Source organism: Tachysurus vachellii, chromosome 7, assembly GCF_030014155.1.
Source record: "Tachysurus vachellii isolate PV-2020 chromosome 7, HZAU_Pvac_v1, whole genome shotgun sequence".
Lineage (NCBI taxonomy): Eukaryota > Metazoa > Chordata > Actinopteri > Siluriformes > Bagridae > Tachysurus > Tachysurus vachellii.
In genome coordinates this window covers 3165001-3183391 of record NC_083466.1, presented here as the reverse complement: position 1 = coordinate 3183391, position 18391 = coordinate 3165001, and the positions used below count along the sequence as shown (strand labels likewise).

The 18391-nt window shown below is 39.9% G+C and overlaps 1 protein-coding gene across 2 annotated transcripts in view; it reads left to right on the top strand.

The window, feature by feature from the left end:
- The window catches only part of epha4b (eph receptor A4b), a 99410-nt gene that overhangs the window by 31420 nt on the left and 49599 nt on the right, over positions 1 to 18391 (top strand). The window lies entirely within an intron of this gene.

Genomic DNA, 18391 nt, shown 5'->3' with positions numbered 1-18391 from the left:
CTCTGTCTCTCCGTGTTTTCTTCCGTGTGGACTCTTCACCATCTCAGGTGTCAGTTTGTCTCACGCGCATACTTATTCTGCGTCTCAGTTTTCTGTCTCACTTTTTCCTTTCTTGGGGGTGAGCTGAAACATGCCGTTCAAGCTGACTACGTCTGCCACGACCAATTATGGTCCCAACATGGAGACCTGGGAAGCCTATACACCTGCCATCTCTGTATCTCTCTTTCACTCTGTCTCTCTCTCTCTCTCTCTCTCTCTCTCTCTCTCTCTCACTCTCACACACATTGTGCTTTATTGAAAAGGAGCTAAAGGAGACCCACACGGAAGGCCACTTATCAGATTAGAGCTTGAGCGAATCACTTCAACAGCGAACCTAATAGTCGCTGGAGCTGACGGCTGTCTAAGTGTGTGTGTGTGTCTGTGTGTGTGTTACTGAATAGGAGTGTAATGGCCCAGTACTCTCCTGGCATTCATACATAAGTGGGTGCCACAACTACTTCAGTTCAACTTCCTCTTTCTGTATGCTTTGAGTGTAAATTATGACAGTTTTTAAAAAATATATTTTTTTAATTCATACTAGTTAAACATACTCTGATTATATATATATTTTTATTATTTATTTATTTATTTATTTTTTTTTTTACACACTGTTTTCTGTTTGCAGTAGAATTCTAGTAATTGAGGATTATGTATGGTTTCTTGGGCATTCGTGGCCTAATGGTTAGAGAATTTGACTCCTAACCCTAAGGTTGTGGGTTCATGTCTCGGGCCGGCAATACCACGACTGAGGTGCCCTTGAGCAAGGCACCGAACCCCCCCTCCCCAACTGCTCCCCGGGCGCCGCAGCATAAATGTATACCTGCAAACTAGTCGTTTTTCGGCGAAATTCGCTGTTTTTAATCAAAATATGTTTATTTGTGTGAATCGTGTAAACCATCTGTCAAGCTGATGCCTCACGTCTCTACTTCTAATGACTTTTTATGGCGGACGGCAAACCAACTTTTGGTGCATTCACCGTCACCAACTGGACTGGAGTGTGAAGCACTAGTAAGCAGATGACGCCTCACGTCTCAATCATCCTCGCGTCTTTTGACCAATCAGCATTCAGAAGGAAGATAAGGCAATCACCTCTTTCGTCCCTCACTTCAAGCCGCAGAGGACGAACAAAAAGCAATAAAGAGACACGTTGCTAAACAACGAAAACGGGCACTTGAAAGGCTTGTGGCGGCCAAAAAACAAAAGCAATAGCAATATTTGTGTTCATCAATTTATTAAGGTTCCAAGGCACTCAAATTGTACAGAGAAAAATTATTTCCAAGAAATTTTGGTAAAAATAGGATTAATAAAAGTGCTTTTTTCACTTGAAGCAAATGTTGTCTTTTCCCTTTATGTTCTTGTCAGAGTGCTTCATTTTAAGTTCTGAATTTTTCTTCGGCCCTGCGATGGGTTGGCACTCTGTCCAGGGTGTATCCTGCCTTGATGCCCGATGACGCCTGAGATAGGCACAGGCTCCCCGTGACCCGAGGTAGTTCGGATAAGCGGTAGAAGATGAATGAATGAATGAATTTTTCTTCGGCGGGTGTGTGTGTGTGTGTGTGTGTGTGTGTGGGGGGGGGGGGGGGGGGGGGGTGTTTTTAACAGATTGTGAGTTTGCAGGTATGTAAATGGCTGCCCACTGCTCCGGGTGTGTGTTCACGGTGTGTGTGTGTGTCTGTGTTCACTGCTGTGTGTGTGTGCACTTTGGATGGGTTAAATGCAGAGAACAAAAGTATGGTTCACCACACGTAGCCGTATGTCACGTCACTTTCACGTCACTTTCTAAGTAGATTGGCATGGTGGCTTACTGGCTAGCACAGTTACCCTGTACCCTTGGGTTTAGTCGCTGGATTCCCATCTCTGCCCTGTGTGTATGTAGTTTATATGTTCTCCCTATGCTTCAGGGGTTTCCTTCGGTTCTCCGGTTTCCTCCCCCAGTCTAAAGATTGTCCGTGCGATTGTGCTATACGATGGGCTACCATTCTGTACCCTGTTCCCTGGGATAGGCTCCAGATTGTAGATGTAGGAAAAGCAGGTCAAAAAAAGTGGATGGATTTCTAAACATATCAGTCATGAAAAAAATCAGTCACACTACAGTATATAATGTAAAAAATCTTGGTACTCGTTCAAAGTGTCTAAAATGAAGATGTTTTCTATTCGTTTTACTCAGTCGCAGTCATATTAAGACCTAGATTGGACAAATTACCATTTGAAAAAGGCAGGGAATGCTTTTGAAATGCGTACACCCTTTATGTTTTCCATTTATTCCGATAGTCAATCTTCAGGGGAGCTTTCTTTAAAAAAAAAGGTCTGCGGAGTAATATTGTGATATGCGAACGTATCAGAAGTTAAACCAGATGTGAGGCAAGGTTAATTGTCAAACCTGTAAAAGACATTTTCCTCATATTGAAAGCTCTTTTAACTTCCTTTTGGGAAATGGCGTGGACTTCTAAATCTGAAGTTGACATGTTGCCATGTTGCCAGATATAAGAAATGGCTGAGTAGTTGCCAGTTTTTAATATATACATGTATATATATATATATATATATATATATATATATATATATATATATATATATATATATATATATATATTTTTTTTTTTTTTTTTTTGGAATGTCGGATTTTTGAAGGTCAGACACTCCCTGAGCTAGTGCATTATTCCAGCGTGTCACTTTTTTTCCACGTGTCTCTCTCTCTCTCATCGAAAACTGCAGGGTGGCTCTTTCTGCTCTGTCAAAGCAGCAGGGCGTTATGGGCCGAGAGCCAGATGTTTCCGTGGGGGGTCTCGATGGTGAAAAAAAAGGTGAACACGCTTTCCGTATATCAATCTATCGCTCTTACTGCTCACTCCATCCGCTCCAGCTGTTACTCATTTTCATCCAGCACGTCGTTCCTCCTTCTCCTTTCACCTTTTCCTGCTCCGTTTTTCTTCCTCTCGGCTGCAAATCGGGTATGTTTTTATGCAGACTATTTCTAATACATGAGGGAAACAAGGCAAGGGAGGGGTGGTATGAGGGGGGTGTTATTGGGCGGGGGGGGGGGGGGGGTGTTTAAAACAAGTCCAAAGAACAAGCCTCTCGGTAAATGGATGTTCTTTGGAAACACCTTGCGGGCAAATATAGGTCCTGCATTCCCCATGGACGAAGAGAAGTTTGAGAGTAAAAGGTTTAGTACATATTTTATTTTAATTGGATGCATCCAAACAGGGCTTTTTTTTTTTTTTTTTTTTTGCAATGTTATGCAGACTTAAATAATGATGTTGTTTAGTACACGATTGCCCAGGCGAAGGAGAAGGGACAGTATTAGGAGATGGATACAGAGAGTGTAAATGGCTAGTCATTGCTAGTCTAATCATTTCTAATTTCTAATCAGTCTCCGATCGTTTGAGTAACAGGATTGCCCGTAATTTAAAATGTTAATAGAAGCCTTTATTTGTCACATATACATTACAGCACAGTGAAATTCTTTCTTCACATATCCTAACTTTGGAGCTTGGGTTCTTAGCACAGGGTTATTCCATGATACAGCACCATTGGAGCAGAGAGGGTTAAGATCCTTGATCAAGGGCCCAACAGTGGCAGCTTGGCAGTGCTGTGGCTTGAACCCAAAGCCTTCGATCAACAACCCAAATCCTTAACAACTTGAGCCACCACTACCCCATTGTTGACATCTGCACCACATTGGCAGGTTATAGCTAGAATGCTTCTCTGACCTTGAAAACCTTCCAGAAACATGTTCAGAATAACTTATGATAGTTCTTAATAATTCTTATAGCATATCATGTACAGTATAATACATGTATGTATTAATAAGGTATCATGCTAATCGCTAAACAGCTACAGCTGTAAACATGATATATAGCTAAAGGAAGCCGGCTACACATGCAGGCAATCAATCATCTGTCCTCTATCTTCCAGCTTAAGGAGACTGTCGTATAAGAAAAGCAACCACTTTGGTGTAAAGATGTGTTTCCAGATGTGTGCCATGTTCCTATTGACCTCTGTGCTGGAACAGCTTCAGCAATGTTGAGCCAAAAAAAAAAAACACAGCTATTATTAATAATGCAAAGCTTTCCTTACCTGAGGCACTCTTGTGTCTAAACTCATGACTCTGGGTCTAAACTCACGGACCTGTGTTTTGTCAAGCTAGTTTTTTTGTCAAAGATCGATGCTTTATTAGCATGATCATCTTGACAGAGTGTTAAATCTATGACCAGCATTGGTTTTTTTTCTTTACCCTTACAACAGTCACACTATACACAGAAGAATGATGATTTAAGGAATAGTGTAAAAAAAAAAAATGTGCATGAAAATGTTAGCAAATGCAGCAACATTGTTAGCTGAAGTGAAAGATTAGCAGTGCGAGATTTTACGGTACTTTACAGCAGTTGTAAACACTTTTTTTACCTCTGTAACTCTCTTATGAACTACTTGTCTATATATATATATATATATATATATATATATATATATATATATATATTTGTGGCCTTTCTTTCATTAGCAGAAGCTTCCTTTTGATAATGTCACCATGGAGTTTGAATCCCTGCCCAAACATTGCCGTGATTTAGATCGATGCATATCTCGGCGTTTAAGAGGCAGAAGCTAAGCATTGCTAATAGTGCGAGCGAGTGAGGTTTGTTCACCATTTCAAGGTCATCAAACTTTAGAGGGAAGCAAGGTTATCCATGCTAGCTTCATTATTGTTGCCCGTGGATCTAGGAGTTTCTCAGCTAATTACAGTGACAGACTTTTAGCTCATGGCTTTCATCATGCTTCATTATGAGGACACGAATTGTTATTATTTTTGTGGTGATATTTATATCTAGACACCTGAGCCCGAGTCCGTGGAAGAGAACCGAGAGAAACGGATAGACGAAGGGAACGAGATAGGCAGAGGAAGACACAGGATAGCAAGAGGAAGGAGAAAAGTGACAGGAAAAGAACGAGAGTCCTGTTGACTCTCCATCTTGTTCTGGTCCATCTTTTTTTTTTTTTCTTTCTTTCTGAATAATTCATAGCTCTGGCTTGCAGGAGCATCTGAGCATATTATATGGGATAATGCGATACTTAAATCGAGTATTAGCTGTATTTGAAGATTAGCTCTTTTTTAATGATTAACAAGTGATTTGTTTTCCTCATATACATTCAGTGACACACTATATAACATGCTATAGAAACCTTTTTGCTATTTTTGAACACTCGAAGGTTGTTGTATCTTACAAGTCTAGCATGTCACATTAGATAACCTGCTTCCTTTATGTTTAAAGCTGAATAAATCTTGCTCAGTCGGGATTAGCACTGATTGGGGGCATATCTGTGTTCCCAGAGTACTAAGTTCCTCGGATTTATATGGAACGTAATTGATATATGACAACGGGTCCTATGTTCCAAGGGTTCTCTGTTCCCCAGATTTATATGGCACATAATGAACACACGGGGGGGCACGGTGGCTTAGTGGTTAGCACGTTCGCCTCACACCTCCAGGGTCGGGGCTCAATTCCCGCCTCCGCCTTGTGTGTGTGTGGAGTTTGCATGTTCTCCCCGTGCCTTGGGGGTTTCCTCCGGGTACTCCGGTTTCCTCCCCCGGTCCAAAGACATGCATGGTAGGTTGATCGGCATCTCTGGAAAATTGCCGTAGTGTGTGATTGCGTGAGTGAATGAGAGTGTGTGTGCCCTGTGATGGGTTGGCACTCTGTCCAGGGTGTATCCTGCCTTGATGCCAAATGACGCCTGAGATAGGCACAGGCTCCCCGTAACCCGAAGTAGTTCGGATAAGCGGTAGAAGATGAATGAATGAATGAATGAATGAATAATGAACACACGACAAGGGGCCCTATATTCCTATGGTCCTATGTTGCATAGATTTAGATGGCATATAAACACATGATAAAGGGGCCCTGTGTTCCCAAGGTCCTATGTTTCCTATGTCATGAGGGCCTGTGGTACCAATCGGAAGGTTTTGAGTTCAATCCCAGGTCCTCCAAGCTGCCTCTGTATGCAAATGCTGTAAATGTTTCCAGTGTCCTATCATTCCAGGTTCCTTTTTTCCCAGTGTCCCCAGATTTATATGGCACATAATGAACACATAAGAAGAGGCCTTATGTTCCCAGAGCTCTATTTCCCCAGAGTCCTATGTTCTCCATATTTAAATGGCATATAATAAACACATCATAAAGGATGTTATGTTCCCAGGGTCCTATTTTGTCACTTTTATGACAGTGTACTCTCAGGCTATAGGCTACAACAGGTAACCTTTTAAAAGTGTTACTTCGCTACTGTTAATGGTATATTATACTAGGGAACATAGGACCCTCTGAAATGTGTTCATTACATGCCATATAATGTAGGGAATATAGGACACTAGCAACATAGGAATGATCCCAGGTCACTACCTCACAACCTCACAACCACTCAAATACCTCACACGTAACTGTTGATGCTAACTCTAGCAGGTTCTCTGTGTGCTACTGGGGGTCCATTTCAGTCTTAGCTCAAATGTTCCCTCACAACAATACCCATTAATGCCCCTGCTGCCTCACATATCCTCCAACACCTCAGGACTCCTATTTATCCATAAAATCTGAAGAATTGCAGTAACGCTCAGGCTCTCTACTCTATTCAGTCCCTCCGGTCGGCCTTAATTAAGACCGAGGAAAAGCCGCTGACTCTGCCTTTGAAGGCTGCACTGCTACAAACTATATTATGGTAAGCCAATTAGACAGAGTTAAGCAAGCGCACAGTGTGTTAGCGCAAAGCCGTTAATGTTTTAGCAGCTGTGAATCCCTGAACGACCTGCTTTCAAACAAGCGCGTGTGACACCACCTCATAATAATAGTCTTTAGGAGGAGAAAGCTCAGGCTTCGAAATGCTGATCTTGATTAATGAGCTCCGGGCTTAAAAGCGACTCTTAACAGTCTGTCAGCATATTAAAATGAAGCTCTTTGGATGAACAACTAGAATAAATGAGTTTCTACCTTTATTTAAGCATGACCCAAATACAGTAGTTTCAGTAGAGTAGAGGAGCGGCCACTTTATTAGGAACATGTACACCAGTCTATTCTTGCAGATCTGTTCTATGACTGTTTTTGGCTTACTAGATTAGATGCAGATCAGATTGGTCTCCTTTTATTGTAGCCCATCCACCAAAAGCGTTTAATGTGTCGTGCCCTGAGATGATTTTCCGCTTTATGTGCTGATGAACGGATTCGATTTTGCAATTGATCCAAGGTCATAGCAAGGTCAAATGTGTAAAATACTCTTTGTGAAAATGACGAAAATTCTGAGACAAAATTCTGGTGTACAAATTATGTAGTAGCAAGAAAGACTAGACTTGTTGGTGATGGAGGCATCACCATCAATGCATCAATGTCTTGATTCTTAACTAACACCTATTAACCAGAACGTTATCTGCTCCAACATAAGGAAATGGGAGTTAAGAGTGCAGTTTCACTTAAGCAAAAGACTCTAAATGATGTAAAGCAGTAGAAGAGCTGTGTGTGTGTGTGTGTGTGTGTGTGTGTGTGTGTGTGTGTGTGTGTGTGTGTGTGTGTGTCGAGGCATCTATCCCCAGGCAGCAGTCGAAAGGCTGCATCACCTGCAAGAGAAACGTGAGTCTCAGCCAGCACCGTTAAATATTTATCATCCTGTCACGTGACGCCACAAGCATACATCCTCCCATCTCGATCGCTTTCGCTCATCCTTCACTCTTCTCCCTTCCCTTCATTTCTTCGTCTTTCTCCATCATTTCCTTGAGTTTCTCTCATAGTTTCAGAGGTAAAACTGTAACAAAAATGGTTTGGAAAGTTTAAGTTCTTGCCATCATTCTTATTTTGCTTCTTTCCCCCTCTCTCTAGCCTTCTCTCTTTCTTTTCACTTTCTTTATCATTTATTCCTCTCTCCATTTGACTTCATTCCACCCAGCCGGTGGATCCTATTCCTCTCTTCTCGCTTCTCTGGGTAATTAAAAGAGAAAGTGGTGCATGTGTGTGAGTGTATATGAGTGGAAAAGCTGCTTTTTAATATTCACTCCAGGTGCTGCTTCTGTGTGTGTGTGTGCGTGTGTGTGTGTGTGTGTGTGTGTGTGTGTGTGTGTTTGGCTTCCGAGCTTCCCCTGCTGTGCCTGTCTGTCAGATTTTGACCCTGACCTTCTCCTTTACCCCTGCACTAATATTTATTTAATTCCTCACAGGCAACGAGGCAGCATTGTGAATAGTAATCAAACCCCGACCTCTGAGCTTCATCTCTTTCATCTCTCTGTCTCAAAAATAATTTGTAACGGGACGAAGACCAAAGTGAACAATGGCGTTCTGACTGCTGACCGTACAAACTGCTTGTACTGCGTTATGTTCTACAGTATTCAATTATTCATCATGTTACAGTATGAAGTAGAGGCTGGAGCTGATTTCTTCCAAACCCAGCCTGTAGAATTATTCATTTATTCATTCTTTGTTTATTAGGGAAATTGATCATACCACATCAGCAGTGTTAGACACAAGTAATGAATGTAAACAAAGATTGATTGCTTTCTGGATTAGAGTTTTTTTTTAATACCTTTTGATGAGAAATTAAAAGTAAACAGACGATATATAAAACCCCTTACTCACAGGCACAAACAGCAGAACCGTATGCATTGTGCCATGCAGCATTATTAAGATAGGATAATCCTTTATTCGTACCACATCAGTGTCGTTTTTTGCAAAATGGTAAGAGCGCCGAATCCTAGCCACTAGACCACCAGGGAGAGTTACGTCATTAGTGAAAAGTTCATTACAAAACTATTACATTATAGTGCTATTATAATGACTGCTGCTACTAATATTACTGCTACAACAATTACCAATACTAGATTCATATATAATAAAGACTTTTTAGTCTCATACATAATAAAGAAATAAAATATTACGTAATAGAATGCATAATAAAAGATAAAAGAACAAAAAATGAAGTAAGAATATAAGTGTAAGGAAATAAAAATGACTGTAACCGTGGGATAGATTTACTTGTGGAATAAAATATACAGTAGATATAAGTAAAAAGGTTTTAGAGTTTAGAATACATTACGAATCAAATAAAGAAATTCAGGATTAAAAAGACTTCAACGTGTAAGTTGCAATATATTTCTTTCTTTTTTTCTTTTCTTTTTTTTGCTTGCTGACTTGGTTGCGTGGCCAATTTTCTTACACAGCCATGTTAATTTTGTTAGACAGCCACGGCGCCAGAGAACGCCTGACCTCTGAGGGTCAGAGGTGATAATGATGCCTAGACGACAGAGCGCAGGCCTCGTATCTGACAATTACAACTAGATTAGGGACATAATCACGAGGCGTCAGAGTCATTTAGGCAAGCAGACAGAAGGGCTAAAAAAAACTTTCACCATTTCGCAGATGAAAACGAGAGCGAGAGAAAGAGAGAGAGGACAGAGGGGGAGAAAGAAAGAGATAATGACCCTCTACCATTTACATTGCTTTCCCCCTAAAAACACCATCATTATTCTATCCAGCTATTGATTTTCTGCAATCATCGCACTTTGCTTCATGGGCGATGGCTCATTTTTCTTCTCTCGTATTCTTTTTTTTCTTTCCCGGCAAGAGATGATTATTTGATGACCGCTCATTTCTTAATTTATTTGATTATAAATATAAAAAAATACAAAAGCGACTGAAGCAAACATGTTTTATTTCAAGACTGTAATTCTGTCGTGACAGTTTCCTCTCTGAAACTATCACACAATACATAAGAGCATATTTACTACTTTATTTCTTATTTAATACAATATTTAGTATTCAAATACTGTGACAGCAGACCGTTATTATTAAGCTACTCCACTGACAGCCTTCGGTTTAATTCTAGTCAGTCGGCATGGAAATCAGGCGTTCCTATTAAAGTGGCCAGCTACTGCCTTATATATGAAATGCCAAGCGCTGCTGTTGACTAGCTGATATTATTATTATTATTATTATTATTATTATTATTATTATTATTATTATTATTATTATTATTTTAGTTTTTTTTACCAGTGAGAGATAATCATTTGATGGAGGCTCATTTCTTTCTTCAATTGGTTATTGTTTTTTTTAACACTTATTAGAGAAAAAGAAACCCTTAGTCTGGCTGTAGAGGCAAATCATGTTTATTTTCTATAAGAGAGAGAGAGAGAAGGAGACAAAATGCAAAATGGTGGATGATTTCTGAAAGTCCACCCGCCGTGCACACACAACAGGAAATCGATAGCTCGCAGTATACCGACTAAAGCCCCCCAATACCCACAACCCACACCCCTGCCACTAGGGATGAAATAGTAAGGAATGGTTAAGGAGAGAGAGAGAATAGAGACCGACAGGATGAGAGATGAAGCAGGATAATCAGCAGGTTGGACCAGGTGACGAGCTTTTTTTTTTCCTTTTTGCTGTATTCCATAAAGACTTCTAGGGCTATATTTAATTCACACGCCATGCTTTTGGTTGTTTGCACAGTCACCCTGATCACCTTTTTTTGATTCACCATCCAGTCCTGGGAGCACTTTGTGTGTGTGTGTGTGTGTGTGTGTGTGTGTGTGTGTGTGTGTGTGTGTGTGTTACAGCATGGGCTTTTCATCTGAGATTCGATGAGCCATGTCCTCTTTACAGCTGATATATCAAGAGTGCCTCTCTCTCTCTCTATCTTACACACACACTCTCTCTCTCTCTCTCTCTCTCTCTCTCTCTCTCTCTCTCCTTATCCATTCCCTTGCCTCAGGGATTTGCTGTGCTCCAGTGCTTATTAAGATTTAGCCCCTGATTTGGGCTGTTGCCATGAAAAAAGCCCCCAGGCTGGACAGAGGATCCGAACGTCTCTATTCAGCCACCTAATCTTCTGTTTAAACCAAGAGATTGTCAGTGCTTCCTCTAGACTCTCTGTGCGCAAGTAACATATAGTGATCCACTCATACTTTGGGAAACATCCGCTACCATATTTGGTGTCATTGTTGTACTGGGAATAATTCACCTCTTATTTTAATGCTTGCTTAGCAGTAGTGAGTGGTGCCAATATTTACGGTTTATGGTGATAGAGTAGATCTGAAAATTACCTTCATGGTCAAATTCAAGTGCGTCTCTAACTAAAGCTTTGTTAAAAATAATGAAATAACAACAGTTGCTTTATTAGTATAACTTACTGTTATAATAGGGTTTAAAACATTACCTCAGGCTGGTTAAGCAGCCAATGTGAAGTGGACTTGAAATGTTTTAAAAGAAAGCGCGTCTGGATGGCATGCCCACGGCTCTTACCCGTAGGGCCACTGAAGAACATGGCTTTAGGGAAATCAATCGAATGTGAAGCTGCTCAGCTTAATGTTACTGCTTATTTATTGAAAAGAAGCAGCAGTACACGGTGCTTCACGCTCAAGCTACAGTACAGCTGTGATAGCACAAGCTAAAATAGCTCTAATTATCTTTATTCAGTTATTAAGTTATCCTGCTGTATACAGCTTTAGAAAATAAAGTATGAAGTAGAAATAAAATGACGGCTAAGATGAATAATCCTGTGATTAAAATGACCTCGGATCCTGCTTGGTCGTGTTCCTAACATCTAGAGGATGATTCATTTATAAATAAGAAATATGAGCCATTCCTGCAGTCAGAACACACACCAGGACTTTGATTTGTTCAGCGATTAGCTGATTAAGATTTCTTTGCTAATTGACAAAAGAAAAGGTTCAGTGAAATTAGCAGTATGGTGTGCTGTTTATTAATTTCCTTTTACTTCTTTCCCATTTTTCCTTTCAATAGAGTGTCTCAGTGATTGATGCTAACCTAATGTTGAAGTAGTATGCTAGCTCTGTGTTGAATCTGTATGCTAAGTTTGTTTTGAAGCAGGAAGCTAGCTCTGTGTTGAATCTGTACGCTAAGTTTGTTTTGAAGCAGTATGCTAGCTCTGTGTTGAATTTTTATGCTAAGTTTGTTTTGAAGCAGTTAGCTAGATCTGTGTTGAATCTGTATGCTAAGTTTGTTTTGAAGCAGTAATTTAGCTTTGTGTTGAAGCTGTATGCTATTTTTGTTTTGAAGCAGTTAGCTAGATCTGTGTTGAATCTGTACGCTAAGTTTGTTGTGAAGCAGTAATCTAGCTTTGTGTTGAATCTGTACGCTAAGTTTGTTTTGAAGCAGTAATCTAGCTTTGTGTTGAAGCTGTATGCTATTTTTGTTTTGAAGCAGTAAGCTTGATGAATTTGTACGCTAAGTGTGTTTTGAAGCAGTTATCTAGCTCTGTGTATGCTAACTTTGTGAAAGGCTCCCCTACAATCAGCTTTTTTTCTATGTTGAATCACTATTCTTGCTCGTTAGCTTTACAGTGTGACGCAAGACATTTGCAAAAAGTGCATTAGCATCAGGAGTAAAAAAATTTCACTCCTTTTCCTTATTGTCTTGCAACCTTTGTCTCGTCTATCATAACGAACGGCTGATCTTTGCTGCCGTGGGCCTTGTAAGGACAGCTTTTAGGTTGATGTCCAACTGTAATATGTTCAGGGAGCAACTTTATGAAATCACAAACAGCAAATGGACGGAGCGGATAGTCACTGAGCACTGAGGGAATCCAACCAACAACCTTCTGAAATATAAGATGCAAACTGCCGGAATCAAATCCTGCTATCATCTAGTTGGCACTCATATACTTATTTGGACATGGAATTTGATTAAACACCCAAGTCTGGCATTTTAGGTCTAAGATTACTTACTTTCGATAGGATTAGTGCTTTTATCACATTAGTAGAAGGCAGGTATTAAATTTGCACTCTGCTCAGTAATGAGCATATTCCTTCACTCTTAGCAATGTTATGTCATTCGTTAACGTTAATGATATTATACTGCTTACTAATATAGATTATGTTAAATATGGAATAAAACGTGACACAGTACTGCAATGTGAAGTGGATTATTTTTCAAAGTTAGCACAGCCCGGAGTGTGTTATTGCTCCTACACCACAGCCGTTTGCCACAGTAACCAAAGGAAAGGTTATCTGGGTGTGATGTTGCGAATTGGCCTTTGGGACTTTCTGCTTCGTTGCATCTCTTTTTCTAGAACGTTCCCGCAAATGCCTTAATACTTGTGGGCCTTGTAATGGAGAGGAAAGCACACTGAGTTTATGGACATGGAGACCCACAGACCTTTACTAAAAGCATAAGTAAATGCATTACTGAGAGTATTAATTAACGTGTTATCTGGTAGAATCCGGTTTTAGGTGTGTGTGTGTGTTACAGAGAAAAAGCAAAAGATATCTAGACAGATAGAATCAAATCTCCGTCTCTGGTATCTATTTTTATTAGTCATCTCTTTGTTGGAAAAGAGAGGCATTCATTGAACTCAGTACAAAGTTTGCCATTTCTGTTCATTTCTATGGCTGCGTCTTGATCAGACTCCCTAGTTCTCGAGTTAGTCAGTACATCTTGTACACATCAGAGACATCGGTTATTCAATTTCTGTTGGCTACGTCGACATGACTGCATTCTGGTCGACTTCGAATAGTAGAGGGGATAAATTGTTTATCATTAATAACACAATGCTGTTGATTTTTTTTAATCTGATTGGTCAGGAGGTGTGAACGTTGCATGTGTTATTATACACAATTTAAATGTAATAATAAACAAATTTAACGCATGTTGTTTAACAAATAAAAAATATTTAATTTATATCATCAGTAGTCTCCGATGTCAGCGTTCTGTAACTTTCAGTGAGTTTTCTACCACAAGGAAAGTCTTCAGTAACACCACAAGCTGCAGACTTTTGTGTGTGTGTGTATGTGTGTGTCTCTGTGTGTGTGTGGGGGGGTGTTTTCCTTCAGTAGCACCTGGTGAGGGAGTTCATGTGAAATGTGTGTTAAGGGAATGAAGATGTGATGGTGGTCTTGCTTAGTATCAGAGTTAGACACCATATGGTGACAGGATCACTACAGTTATATGATGCAGGAGCAGCTCTTGATGTGTGTGTGTGTGTATATGTGTGTGTGCGCAGAGTCTCCACAGGGCTTATCACACACAGTGCAGAAAGCAACCTGCCCCTGGTGATTACCTACCTCTGTGTGTGTGTGTGAGAGAGAGAGAGAGAGAGAGAGAGTGTGTGTGTGAGGGTGACTGATTCTTTCAGTAATGATGTCATCCTCGAGGATGTAATTCACAGTTATCTGGTGTGTGATTCTTATTTTCCCTGTCTGAGAGAGCAGGAGGACACCAAGACCTCCCATTCCTTCTCTCTCGCTTTCTGTCTCTCTCTCTTTCTATATATTTCTTCTATTTTGCCCAAGGATCAGGCGTTTCGCACATGATCATGAAGTCATGCTGATTTCACACTTATTAGCACTAAACCTCCCCCTCGGGGTCTGACCAGCACTCAATCGCTGGACGCTTAGCTGGTGTCGGTTACCTGGTTGATTATTTTTATAATTTGTGTTGAATTTCTGCATATTTTTAAAGGGTTATAATTATTTATTATGAATCTCAGATATTGTTACCAATCCTTGATATATCAAACCTGTGCATTTTAACTTATAACTAAATAAATTTTCTTTATTATTTCTTTAAAATATTCAGGCACTGAATTGACAAAAATATTGTTATTTTTACCACAGAATGTGAGACTATCTTGAAGTACAGACAACAGGCTTTAATATTAGCCTATTTGCATCCAAGTTGGTTAAACTGTATAGGAATTACAGCACTTTTAATATGTGGTCCAAATGTAAATGGAAAATTGTCCGCTTAGTTTTTCTATGGTGTTGTGTGTGATATTTTGTCAGATAAATTCTAGAGCTGGTACCATTTTTCTGTTTGCAATCTAATGCTGTTCACAATCAATTGCTGGCAGTGAAGCAAGCTAACGTTGGGTTAAAAAATCTCAACAAACCGATTACAGAGCTGAATGGTTGTGAATCGACCATTTTGGTATCATTTTACTCCAAAAAAGAAACAATGCAATGGTAAAAGCACCAAAAAAAACACCATTAAAAATCTCTGGAAGTGTTTTGCGATGACAGAATTCTTACCCCTTACCACAAAAAGATCAAGAATATCTGTGGGAAAGCCAACAATCAAGAGAATATCTCGCCAGAGTAAATTCAAAGGATTGTGCTCAAGATTGGATTCCATTGGAAAGAGAAGGATGGATGAGACAAAGAACAATTTGGCAAAAATGAATGATGGGAAAAGAAAAGGACGTTGGAAAAAACGTATAGCGTAATTGTGTATGGCTGCCAATGGAACAGATTCTTTTGTATTTATTAATGATGGGACTGTTGACAAGAGCAGGATGATGAATTCTGAAGTGTATAGAGCTATATTCTGTGCTTCAGCCTTATGCTTCAAAATCCAATTTGGTTGAATGTCGCTTCACAGTGATGCATGTAATTTATTGATATTATATCATTACCTAAGGAATAAAACATAACTTGTAAACATGCTCTTGTAGGGAAAAAGTCAACGATTGTTGAAACTTGGTTATTTCACTATAGTGTACAGTTTCTCAATGTAGTTAGTTCCTGCTATCACTTATGCTGTAGTAGCTTTAAACAGGTCAGAGGTTATTTCCCTCCCTCTCTTGAAATGTATAAGGCACAACAAATGAAGCTTGTTATGTTACTCAGAATGTGGCTACACCAGAGACTAAAGAAATGTCAAGCAAATGTTGTCATTACACCATTAGCATGAAATAAATGCCATTCAGAGTTCTCTGGCTCTCTAATTTAACTAATTAACTTTTTGAAAGACAGACTGCCTTCTTTCTATTTAAGCAAAGAGCTGAAGCTTGCTAATTAGAGAATTTGCTTTACCTGAGGCGGACTGTGAAGTTTGAGAACGCATTTACTCATTAATTGTGGCACATTATCAATGTTGGAGTGAGGCTGACTGTACGTAATATATTTGTTTATTTTTTCAAAACACAGGTCATGTCTGTTTACTTGGCGCCAAAGTAATTCTCTTGTCACCCGAAGTTGTTTGTTCTGAGGACGAAAGGTGGTAATTGACAGCAACAGATTGACTGATTGGATAATGAGGTGCGACGTCTCTTCCCGCCACGTCTAATTAATTCAGGTGTAAAGATTTGTAAACGGTTCTGGATTGTAAAGCATGCAAATGTTCGAGAAAAAAAAATAGAAAAAGAAGATGCTGTTAAATACGGGTAACATAATCAGGCAGCATGATGCTGGGGATTGAAACCCGGGATCGGCTCACATGGCAAATTGCGGCATGTTGTCAGTAGATCGTATTGATCTGAGCACGCTACACAGCATCGTATCTAAAAGCTATCGATTGGCATAAACAAAAAGGACCGAATTCAGAGAGCAGTATGAATTTTTAATATTGCGGGGCCTCCCGAAGCCATCGAGAGATGGAGCTTTTCCATGATTCACTACCTGAGTAAGTGCTTATTCAGTCCCAAAGAGGGAGTGCAGATGTCTTCTTTTCAAAAAATGCTAATCGGCAGAAAGGAGTGAAACGTGCACAATTCATTCCCTGATGTTTTCTCCTTGTATGCACTTTGCAATGAAAAAAAAATAATAATAAAACATTTGGGCCTCCTGGCTAAAAAAGAAAGTTGCATTGCGTTTATTTTGCTTCAGCACTTAGAGGACAGGGTTTGTTTCAGCTTTGTATAAGAAGTTCAGAGTTTGTTTCCCCAGGGGATGCTAATAGTCCCTAAGGCAATTGAACACATATACACACACACTTGTACATGGTGTACTGCCAAAACTGAGGTCCTCTCCTGGGCCCGATTGAAAATTTCATCCACAGCACTTTCCTGTGGCAGTTTGAGGATACACAGACCCAAATTTCTTCTTCCTACCATTTTCCATTGCCTTCTTTTGGAATAAAAAAATGTAGGTAGAATTATTCATACATTTTAGGGAAGGATATGTTCTAACTATGGTTTTCTCTGTAGTCTAAGCCATTTTCAGTCATTTATGTGGCACGGGAGTACGTAGCTGAAGTGTTTTGCTGCTTTGTTGCTTTGCACTCGAGATCACTGGAGATTTTAAAGAGTCTCGAGTGTGTGTGGACAGACCGTGGATTAGTGCCAGGCAGGAAGAGCCAGGAAATCCCCAATCAGGGGCCAAATTTGGCTAGAAACAAAGGGCACTGTGCCCACTTATCCCACCATCCAGTAAGAACAATGTCACCACTCTGAACTTCATTAAACGCTCTGCTCATCTTCTAAATTCAGGATTCCCGTAATACGATTGACGAGTTACTATGGTAACAGCCCACAGTGCTGGTAAAAAAAAAAAAAAAATGGTTTAAATCTAAATAAGAAATTCATTCACTGATTGGGTGCATGCAAATCATAGCAAAGCACCAGCATGCATTTGAAAATGCTAGGCTAGTTGTAGCTAGCATGTATGAGATAATTCCAGAGTGTGCTTTTGTGGTAAAAAGATATTTACCTCAATGTTTAGTGTATACAAAAAGTTCAAACTGTGGTGAGAAGTTCAGTTCTGTGAGCATTGAGCACCGAGACATGCCGAAAAGGGTCTCTGCTTTTACTTTTACACTGTGAAAGTGTAAAAGTAAACACTGTTACGCAATGAAAAGCTGGATGAATCCCAGCATCTACATCTGGCTTGGCATTACAAGTTGTCAAATTCTATGCCATTAGCTGACTTCGCATTATGAGTTTCTTTGTCCCGTGAGTACTCCTCAAGAAGCCAAACTCAGTTAATTAACCGTTTTTTTTTTTTTTTTTATTGTGTTCCCACGCAATCCCAGCCCTTATTAGTTAATTAATTTCCTCTTGAGCGAATCCATGCGGTCGACTTGTAATTGAATTCTAAGATGGCATTTCACTGTGCGTTTGTTTGTAATAATGGTATGAGAACATAGACATGTGGGAAAAGGAGGAGATGATGAAGAGTGGCATGTACGTGTGTGTGTTTGTGTGTGTGTGTGTGTCTGTGTGTGAATTTATGAGTTCAGGCTTTGATTAAATCCATGACCTTCAGCGCCCGCACACGCAATCAAGACGAGGGCAAATTCATCATCCCATTGATCCATCAGTTGAATTGCGTTTTGCGACTTGACCTCTCCAAGATAGTCTAATTTGCTCTCCTGGCATGCTCATGTCTTAACTGCATCATGAATTTACAGCCCTACCGCCTGACACATTACCCGTATTTTACACACACACACACACACACACACACACACACACACACACACACACCTTCTCTGCCTCTAAACCAAGCAGCAAAGCAATCAAATAAATTTGCCCTCATGGTTCATTAGCATTCAGTCTCACCCCCTTCCCACACTGGAATTTGCATACATAAGAATATTTTTGTTTTATACCAGCTAGTGCCTTTTCCAAGTACTCGTCCTTTCTTTCTGCT